The sequence below is a fragment of the Berghia stephanieae genome, chromosome 13 (assembly GCF_034508935.2).
Source record: "Berghia stephanieae isolate SIO BIC M18660-M18661 chromosome 13, UCSD_Bste_1.3, whole genome shotgun sequence".
Classification (NCBI taxonomy): Eukaryota; Metazoa; Mollusca; class Gastropoda; order Nudibranchia; family Aeolidiidae; genus Berghia; species Berghia stephanieae.
The window spans coordinates 5,840,345-5,850,344 of NC_088372.1; the positions used below are offsets into that span (position 1 = coordinate 5,840,345).

A 10,000-nucleotide genomic window follows, 5' to 3' on the forward strand; every position below is an offset into this window, starting at 1 on the left:
GGAGGGGGGAACCTTCTTTTTTTTTTTTTTTTTGAAGTCTCCCCCCTCCCAAACCCCCTACACTAGAACTTCTAGTAGGGGGTTTGGGAGGTGGGGGGGGGGGGGGGGGGGGAGGACTATAAAAAAAAAAGCTTCCCCCCTCCCAAACCCCCTACTAGAACAAGAATACTTGGGATGTAGTAGCCTATGGAAGGTCTCCCTTATTATTATTATTATCAATATTATTATTATTATTATTATTATTATTATTATTATTATTATTATTATTATTATTATTATTATTATTATTATTATTATTATTATATTATCATCATCATCATCATCATCATCATCATCATCATCATCATCGTGAAAAGTTTTTAAAAATCTATTTTTATGTTGGGTGGTTTTGACTTATCTGGGGAAAATCTGGAAATAGATCGGTGAGGAGAGAGTTAGACGTCTAAAGATTCTGACCTGAATTTTAATAATCAAGTGCAAGAAGAAAACAGAGAATAAAAGGGGTCACAAGGTCAGACTTTTAATTCTCTGTTTTCCTCTGACACTTCTTCATACCCTATTTTTCTCATCATTATTCGAATTGTCCTGGGTTCGAGCCTCGCTTTCGAAAAAGCTCTTTACTCACATTCTCTCACCGTACTCAGGTGTAAAATGAGTATCTGGCCGTTAACAACATGGTCTCTGCCCCCCCCCCCCCCCCCATTTGTAATATCGCCTAAAAGGCGTCGTCCCATGCGGCCTATACATTAGTGTTGCTGTTTGCCAGCGACCCCTTGTAAAGCGCTTTGAGCACATTTTGTGGATATTGCACTATATAAAAGCTAAATTATCAATACCAGTTCCCGCTCCATACTTTTTACCGAATTTCAACAATCAGCATACGTTAAATCCCGGCATAATACCGTTTTGGAGGTCCCGGTAGCTCAGTTGGTAGAACCGTGGACACCGTTATGTTATAGATAGAATGCAGATGACGTCACTCAGGTCTTTGTTGATGTTTTTTGCCATCCGCGTTTATGAGTAATGCTCACTGAACTGTATTAACCCGACTATAAACGTTCATGGATACACACAGTTTTGTGAGTTGGTCCGTTATAGATAGAATGCGCTTGGCCAAGGAGTTCACAACATTGCCATCCGGAAGTATAACGGACCAACACACAAACTCTGTGTAACCATGAACTTTTATAGTCTTGTTAATACAGTTTAGTGAGAACAACTCACAAACGCGGATGGCAAAAACAATAACAAAGGCCTGAGTGACGTCATCTGCATACTATCTATAACGAATACAACTCACGATTTGTTTTCTTTTTTTTTGGCAAAAGACTGGCATTTTGACGTCATTTTTTGGTCAGTATCAGGCTATAACTTTATGAAGGCCACGCTGACACTGACCTAAAAATGACGTCAAAATGCCAGCCACAAAAGAAAACAAATCGTGAGTTGTATTCGTTATAGATAGTATGCAGATGACGTCACTCAGGCCTTTGTTATTGTTTTTGCCATCCGCGTTTGTGAGTTGTTCTCACTAAACTGTATTAGCAAGACTATAAAAGTTCATGGTTACACAGAATTTGTGTGTTGGTCCGTTATACTTCCGGATGGCAATGTTGTGAACTCCTTGGCCAAGCGCATTCTATCTATAACTTAAAGATGGCTACGATAGAACACTCGCTTCACGCGCAAAGGAACGGAGATCGATCCGGAGTGCAGTCAAGCTTTTTTTCTGACCCCTCCCTCTGTTCATCCAGCAGTGAATGGGTATTTGAGACCGGTAGATTTCGCGGAAAGCACTTTGCGATAAGACTGGCGTCATATCCAAAGGATAGCAAGCAATTGCTATTGTCCGTTTCGGGCTATTATAGAAATCGAACCGGGAAAAACTCCGGCCCCATGGCCCGAATGGCTCTAAGGGACTATTATAATACCGTGTTGATGTGGTAGGCGACAAAATGTGTTTTGTCAGGGAAAGTATAATACCGTTTTGAGGCGATAGGAGACAATTTTAAATGTGTTTTGTCAGGGAAAGTATAATACCGTTTTGAGGCGATAGGAGACAAATTTAAATGTGTTTTGTCAGGGAAAGTATAATACCGTTTTGAGGCGATAAGCGACAAATTTAAATGTGTTTTGTCAGGGAAAGTATAATACCGTTTTGAGGTGATATGCGACAAATGTAAATGTGTTTTGTCAGGGAAAGTATAATACCGTTTTGAGGCGATAGGAGACAAATTTAAATGTGTTTTGTCAGGGAAAGTACAATACCGTTTTGAGGCGATAGGAGACAAATTTAAATGTGTTTTGTCAGGGAAAGTATAATACCGTTTTGAGGTGATATGCGACAAATTTAAATGTGTTTTGTCAGGGAAAGTATAATACCGTTTTGAGGCGATAGGAGACAAATTTAAATGTGTTTTGTCAGGGAAAGTACAATACCGTTTTGAGGCGATAGGAGACAAATTTAAATGTGTTTTGTCAGGGAAAGTATAATACCGTTTTGAGGTGATATGCGACAAATTTAAATGTGTTTTGTCAGGGAAAGTATAATACCGTTTTGAGGCGATAGGAGACAAATTTAAATGTGTTTTGTCAGGGAAAGTATAATACCGTTTTGAGGCGATAGGAGACAATTTTAAATGTGTTTTGTCAGGGAAAAGGCAGTGATGTGAATACACCCGTGTCTGGAGTTCAATGTCACATTGTAATGTGTTGTTGGCTGTATTGTGTTAAATACGTGTGGAATGTGGCGATGTGTTGTTGCTTGTGACTTGTGTGGCACGGGGGGCTTAGCCCAGCCCAGCCCTTCTCCTTGAGGGTAGATCCTGGGCTGGGCTGGGCTGGGCTGGTGCATTTTGAATAGATTTGAGTTGATGTTGATATCTGACTTGATTTACAACGTATAATAGGGCCGATGAATAATGTTATGTTATATATATAGAATGTATTGATATAGGGTGTTAAAATAATTTGGTTGAGGTGTGTGTGTGGATGGGGTGTTTTTGTGGGTGGGTGTGATTACGGTATTATTGGAGGGGTAAGGTGGGGATAGGGATAGTGAGAAGTAGGTTAGGGAAGTAGAGAGAGAGAGAGAGAGAGAGAGAGAGAGAGAGAGAGAGAGAGAGAGAGAGAGAGAGAGAGAGAGAGGAATAAAGAAAAGATATCATAAAGGGATGGATGGACAGATGGAAGGATAGAGAGAAATATAGATGGATAGATAGAGAGAGAGATAGATAGATAGACGGGCATACGGACGGAAGGATGAACGGATGGATGGGTGGGTGGATGGATAGATTGATGGATAGGGAGAGATCAGTGGCGGTTCTAGCCTATTTACAGTGGTTGGGCAAAGAGGATTCGGTCATATATATATATATATATATATATATATATATATATATATATATATATATATATATATATATATGATATATATTTTTTATTTTTTATTTTTTTGTTTTTTTTTAATAAAAATTTTTTTTGATTTTTTTTTCGCCTTTAAACAAAAAATATTTCAACCACCAATAATCACATTCACAATGAAATGACAATACCAGTAGATTTTAATTCTTCCAAACGTAATCAAAAATGAATCACGAAAGAGAATACAACTAAAAAATAAAGCGACGAGACATAATGCGACAACACCTTGACAATACAAGTCCATTTCCTTCACTCGAAAAATTAAAGAGATGCTTTAATCCCTCAACGGCGATATTAATATTGCTTTTACATATTTCTGGTTTTCAGTAGTACGTAGTAACCTTAAAGTTTTCATGGAGAAGCAACAACAGCGATATGACTCGAGTTTCATTCAGAGCTCAAATTGCATAATTTTTACTGCTGTCTTGGTGGTCAGAATGATTGTGCCGGTGGTGGTAGTGGTTGGAATAGTGGTAGCGGTGGTGGTGGTGGAGGAGGAGGAGGAGGAAGACGAGGCGGTGAGGGGTAATTATGGTAGTGGTTTTGGTGGTGCTGTTGGTTAGAATGATAGTTGTGGAGACGATGACGGAAATTGTATGGTGATGTTGATATTGTTTTTATTTCTATTGTTGTACTTGTTGTTAATATTGTTGTTGTTGTTGTTAATGATGATGATGATGATGATGATGATGATGATGATGATGATGATGATGATGATTATGATGACAACGACGATGTCGTCGACAATGATGGTTACCATACGATATTACAAAATTTATTCAATCTTAGGCTTTCGCCAATTAATCATACAATTTGATGACCACATACATGAAAGTGGAAAATAATGGCAAATGGGACCAAACAATAAACTGATACCATTAATAACCACCAAAAAAAAATACAACAATAGTAATACCACCAATACGTACAATAATAATAACAATGATAATAATAATAATAATAATAATAATAATAATAATAATAATAATAATAATAATAATAATAATAATAATAATAATAATAAAATAATAATAATAATAATAATAATAATAATAATAATAATAATAATAATAATAATTAATAATAATAATAATAATAATAATAATAATAATAATAATAATAATAATAATAATAATAATAATATTACCATCATCATTACTACTACCACCACCGCTACCACTATACCACCATCACCATCATTATTACGTTTCCAATTATTTTTTCTCGTTTTTTAAAATTTGATATCTATCAAAACAGACGAAAATTCCGGTGATTTTTTTAAACGGTAGTTAAAATATCTACGATTTTATTAGCCCTGAAAACTACGATTTTTATTTTCCTATCTAAAGTAGGCAGGTCTGCTATGACAAGTATCAGTATCAGTTCCATAGTCAAAATAAGACAAACAAAAACAACGTTTATTTAATATTAGGCTTTCGCCAATACTTCATACAATATAATTAAGACAAAATAATGTTACCAATCTCTCCTCATGTATTCGTTTGACTATCGTCACAATAATTACCGTGTTATCTTTGCTCCTTACCCAACCAATCCCTTGCTTCCCGCCTCTTCATCGCGAACCATCTTATGTATATTAGCTTCAGGACGGGCAAGTACGGAATCTGCCCACCCTTCCGTATTTCCTCTATAACTTAGAATTCAACTATCTCCTTACTCAGAAGAGTATTTCTCGTATACTAATTCAATTGTTGAGAAAACCAAAATGGTGGTTGTATTTTATATATTTATTTAGTCGTGACTTTTGAATAAAAGTGTTTTGTTTTATTAGAGGAAATACAATAGAAAATTACATTGTTTTACAAAAATATTTAGTCTGGCAATAAAAATACAGCGGTAATTACTTTAAGAATAATAAAAAAAAAAAGAATTAACAAATTAATTTGTTAAAAAACAAAACAAAAACAACAACAAAAAACAACAACAACAACAACAAACAAATAAGAAAACAATTTAAATAAATGAGTTTTGAGAAACACTAAAGAAAACGAGGGGAAAAAAAGAAATAATTTAAATGGATAAACAAATATATTAAAACAACACAAACTAATACTAAATTGATATAATATTAGTAAATTAATAAATTTAATTCAATACTGGAACCTTCCCAGCACAAGTAAGGCAATAAATAAGAACAAGTTCGTTTGCCAAAATCTCTATTTAGTGTACACTGGTTAATAAGGTGGGCTCATTTGAATTAGCCCGACCTAGTACTAGAGAGGCCAGACAGCAAAATCACCGTCAGGCGACGTGACGATGAGATGACGATGTGGGCGGAGTGGAGTGGAGTGGTTGGGGGGGGGGGGGGGGGGGTGATAAAAAGAACAGGAGCGTATCCTGGTTTATGTATTACGGGATGCATGGTGATTCGCAATCTATCAAAAATACACACAAATTGATTTCAGTACAAAGTATCAATTTTAAGTAGTAACTTTTGAAATTATCTAATTTAGATTTGATTATTTCGGACCTGGTAATACAGCATATAACTTGAAAAAACAGGCTGGTATTTGCCCACCCTGCCCATTATTACCAGCCGTCCCTGGGAGAGATGTATACAGATAGACATAGATAGATATATAGATAGATAGATAGATAGATAGATAGATAGATAGATAGATACATAGATATATACATAGATAGATAGATTGATTGATTGATAGATATATAGAGAGAGTAGAAAGAGAGAGAGAGAGAGAGAGAGAGAGAGAGAGAGAGAGAGAGAGAGAGAGAGAGAGAGAGAGAGAAGAGAGGCAGATCAAAGAGCTGAGTAAGAGGAGTAGGCGTGGATGGAGTAACCTTGACATGGGAAGGGCTCTCACCTAAACACAACAATCAACAACAACAATCAGAACACAGACAAATCAAGTGTCTTGATTCATTGTTTACATTCCACTTACAAAACTTCAGATAAACCATAATAATTCTGCCGGTGTTTTTAAAAACACAGTATATGCAATGTTAACCAAATGTGACCCAACGTCTCAAAACGGTATTATGTCGGGATGAAACTGATGCTAAAAACTCAACGTGGCTCAGCGGTACGGTCTTCGCTTCGTACCCGAAAGGTACCAAGTTCGATTACCCGCTGCGTTGTGTGGCCTTGAGCAAGTCACTTCGCCCTAGCTCAGTTTGCGGCGCTGCACTGCGGCTAACGCCTGGGTTATTCCGGTCTTCCCTTGGAATAGACCCTAGAGACAAATTTCCCCTTGGGGATGAATAAAGGGAATTTTATTTTTTATTTTTATTTATTGAATTAAAACTAAACTGGTCAAAATGATGAATGACTGGTATTCAGCACTCTAAAATATGATATTCATTCTCCTCTATAAAACAAATGAACTCAACGGAAGTCTGATATTTCTGGCCACAAATTCAATTTTCAGCAACCTGGTCATCCCGATTTAATACCGTTTTAAGACGAGAGGTCACAAATAGCACATACTGTGTTCTTTAATAAAACGGCAGAATTGTGTCAGTGCATGACGTAATCAGTCGGAAGGTGAACATTAATTATGGATTTGCATTTTTTCTGCATTTTCTGAAAGAATTTGCTCCCCAGAGCATTTTAATCTTTATTTGAAGTAAATCGGGTGAGCCTTTTCCAAGGACTCAACTATGCGCCGAGCGCGAGGCTCGGACCCAGGACCTTCGGGTGTCATACCACAAGACCACATAGCCGCACATATTACCTTACAGCATTGCCAAAAGAACTGGGTTATTTGTATACTTCAGGAAAAAATCTGTGGAATGTTAAAGTTCAAGGGTCAAAGTCATCACAATCGACAGTGTTTACAAATAAAACAACAGCCAATGAAATGATCTTGTACACAAACAAATGCCAAATCCGCGACTCCCATTGGTTGAGAAATTAAATGCTCGCTCATTGAGACGACAGAAAATTCACACGCACTCTCTGTGTGTCTTATATATAATATATTTTTTTTTTAAATATGATTAAGAAATAAATTAAATATATAATAATGTTTTTAAAAATTGAACTTTTATATAGCGCAATATCCAGTAAATGTGCTCAAAGCATTTTTCAAATGGCTCCCTGGTCAACATCGTTGCCTCATTGTTGAGGACACTGTGCGCTTTATTATTATTATTATTATTATTATTATTATTATTATTATTATTATTATTATTATTATTATTATTATTATTATTATTATTATTATTATTATTAACAGCAACGTTTATCATGTAAGACGGGACATGATGCCTGTTCGGCGATATATTACAACGCTGTTAATAGCCAGGTACTCATTTTGCACCTGAGTACGGTGGGAGAATGTGAGTAAGGAGCCTTTTCCAAGGACTCAAATATGCGCCGTGCAAGGCTCGAACCCAGGACCTTCCGGTCCGAAAGCGAGTGTCATAGCTTACCACAAGGCTACAAAGCCGCAAAAATAAGTAACTTCTATAGATAGTTCTTAGTTGACGACACTCAGGTCTTTGTTATTGTTTTTTGCCATCCGCGTTTATGAGTAATGCTCACTAAACTGTATTAACCTGACTATAAACGTTCATGGATACACACGGATGGCAATGCTGTGAACTTCTTAGCCAAGCGCATACTATCTATAGATAGAATGCGCTTGGCCAAGGAGTTCACAACATTGCCATCCGGAAGTATAACGGACCAACACTCAAACTCTGTGTAACCATGAACTTTTATAGTCTGGTTAATATAGTTTAGTGAGAATAACTCACAAACGCGGATGGCAATAACAATAACAAAGGCCTGAGTGACGTCATCTTCGAACTATCTATAATAAATAAAAGAATGTATTATATTACGAGGGTTGTGATATATGTGACCCATCGTCTCAAAACGGTATTATGTCGGAACGAACCAGATGCTCAAAAGCCGAATTAAATGTTAAACTGGTCAAAATTATAAATTGTTGGCATTAGCACCCTAAAATATGGTATCCATTCTCCTCAATAAAACATACAAACTCAACACAAGTCTGATATTTCTGGCGATAAAGTCAATTTTCAACATCTTAACCATCCCGGCTTAATACCGTTTTGAGGCGAAGGGTCACATATATTTGCTTAGTTTTTGTAAAGGAATATAATCGACTTGCACTTATTTTCAGGTCTGATAACCTAAACTGAAATGGGCTCATTGCTGTAATGGAAATACTGTACTCTTAAACCAACTCAAAATTAATGTGGTCTATTACAACGATGTGAAATCAGGCCCCACAATCGCGTTTGGTTAGCAGACCTTACCTGTGTACCTGGAATAATAGTAATATCTATTTTAATAAATGATAGATAGAGTAAGTCTTTGTGTGTGTGTCTGTGTGTGTGTGTATGTATGTTTTTGTGTATATGTGTATGTGTGGGTATGTGTGTGTATGTGTGGGTATGTGTGTGGGTATGTGTGTGTGTGTATGTGTGTGTATGTATGTTTTTGTGTATATGTGTATGTGTGGGTATGTGTGTCTGTGTGTGTATGTGTGGGTATGTGTGTGTATGTGTGTGTGGGTATGTGTGTGTATGTGTGTGTGTATGTGTGTGTATGTGTGTGTATGTGTGTGTGGGTATGTGTGTGTATGTGTGTGTGTATGTGTGTGTATGTGTGTGTGTATGTGTGTGTGTGTCTGTGTGTATGTATCGACTACAAGGAAAACAAGACCACTATTTGCAATGAAAATTAATTAGATAGCGAGTTCGTTGCCATTTTATGTTTACGTCTAATTAAAAAACATAGGAATCAATTCACTCATTCTCCTTTCCTCCACCTCCCCTCTTTTGACTTAATTAATTACGCACCTTTTAGATAAAAATTGATAAAAGACAGAAACGGGCGCTTAAATGACATGAATAGTTAAACACCTAAAAACAAACAACAGAAATATATATTGTTCTATTTTAATTCGTACTTCCTTGTTTGTTTGTTTTTAAGGGTTTTACGGCAATTGCAACACATTAAGGTCATATCAGCGCCAGTAAAAAGGAAGAAAATGGGATAGTAAAAAGTTCTAGAATTACAATAAAGCATCCAAGAAAAGGTAAGACAAAGGGGAATTGGATCAAATAAGAAACAGGTGTAGATTCCAAAAGCACACCGTCAAAGTACTTATTTTGAGATCACTAAAAGTCTCATCCAGACACAAGCACAGGCTAAGAGGAATACACTCAAAAGTTTTACAAATCATACATAATATAAAGAAACACAATGCAGTGCGTAACAGAGAGATGATTTACAAGGAAAAATCGTGCTTCCTTACAAAGGAGCATAGATACTATTTACTGCCCATCAATGTTTTTGTTTATTCATCTTAACAACGGTACTACCACAGTATCTCATTCATCTGTACGAGTGTTTCATTCATCCTGTTTTGTTGATAAAGGGGAAACCCGAAACGTCCATTTTATCTTGTTTTCGTAATTAAATTGAAGCTTACATTCAATTTCACATTGTTATCTATTTGTTTCCTCGATGTGGGCATAATTTATTTACTGTATCGTTCAAGGTCATGAAGAATAAATGGTTTATAGTCAAAACGTCCACCCCTGATAGTAAAACGATTTC

General features: G+C 36.2%; 1 protein-coding gene across 2 annotated transcripts in view; it reads left to right on the forward strand.

Annotated features, from left to right (window-relative positions):
• The window catches only part of LOC144958991 (uncharacterized), a 71,191-nt gene that overhangs the window by 829 nt on the left and 60,362 nt on the right, over window positions 1-10,000 (forward strand). The window lies entirely within an intron of this gene.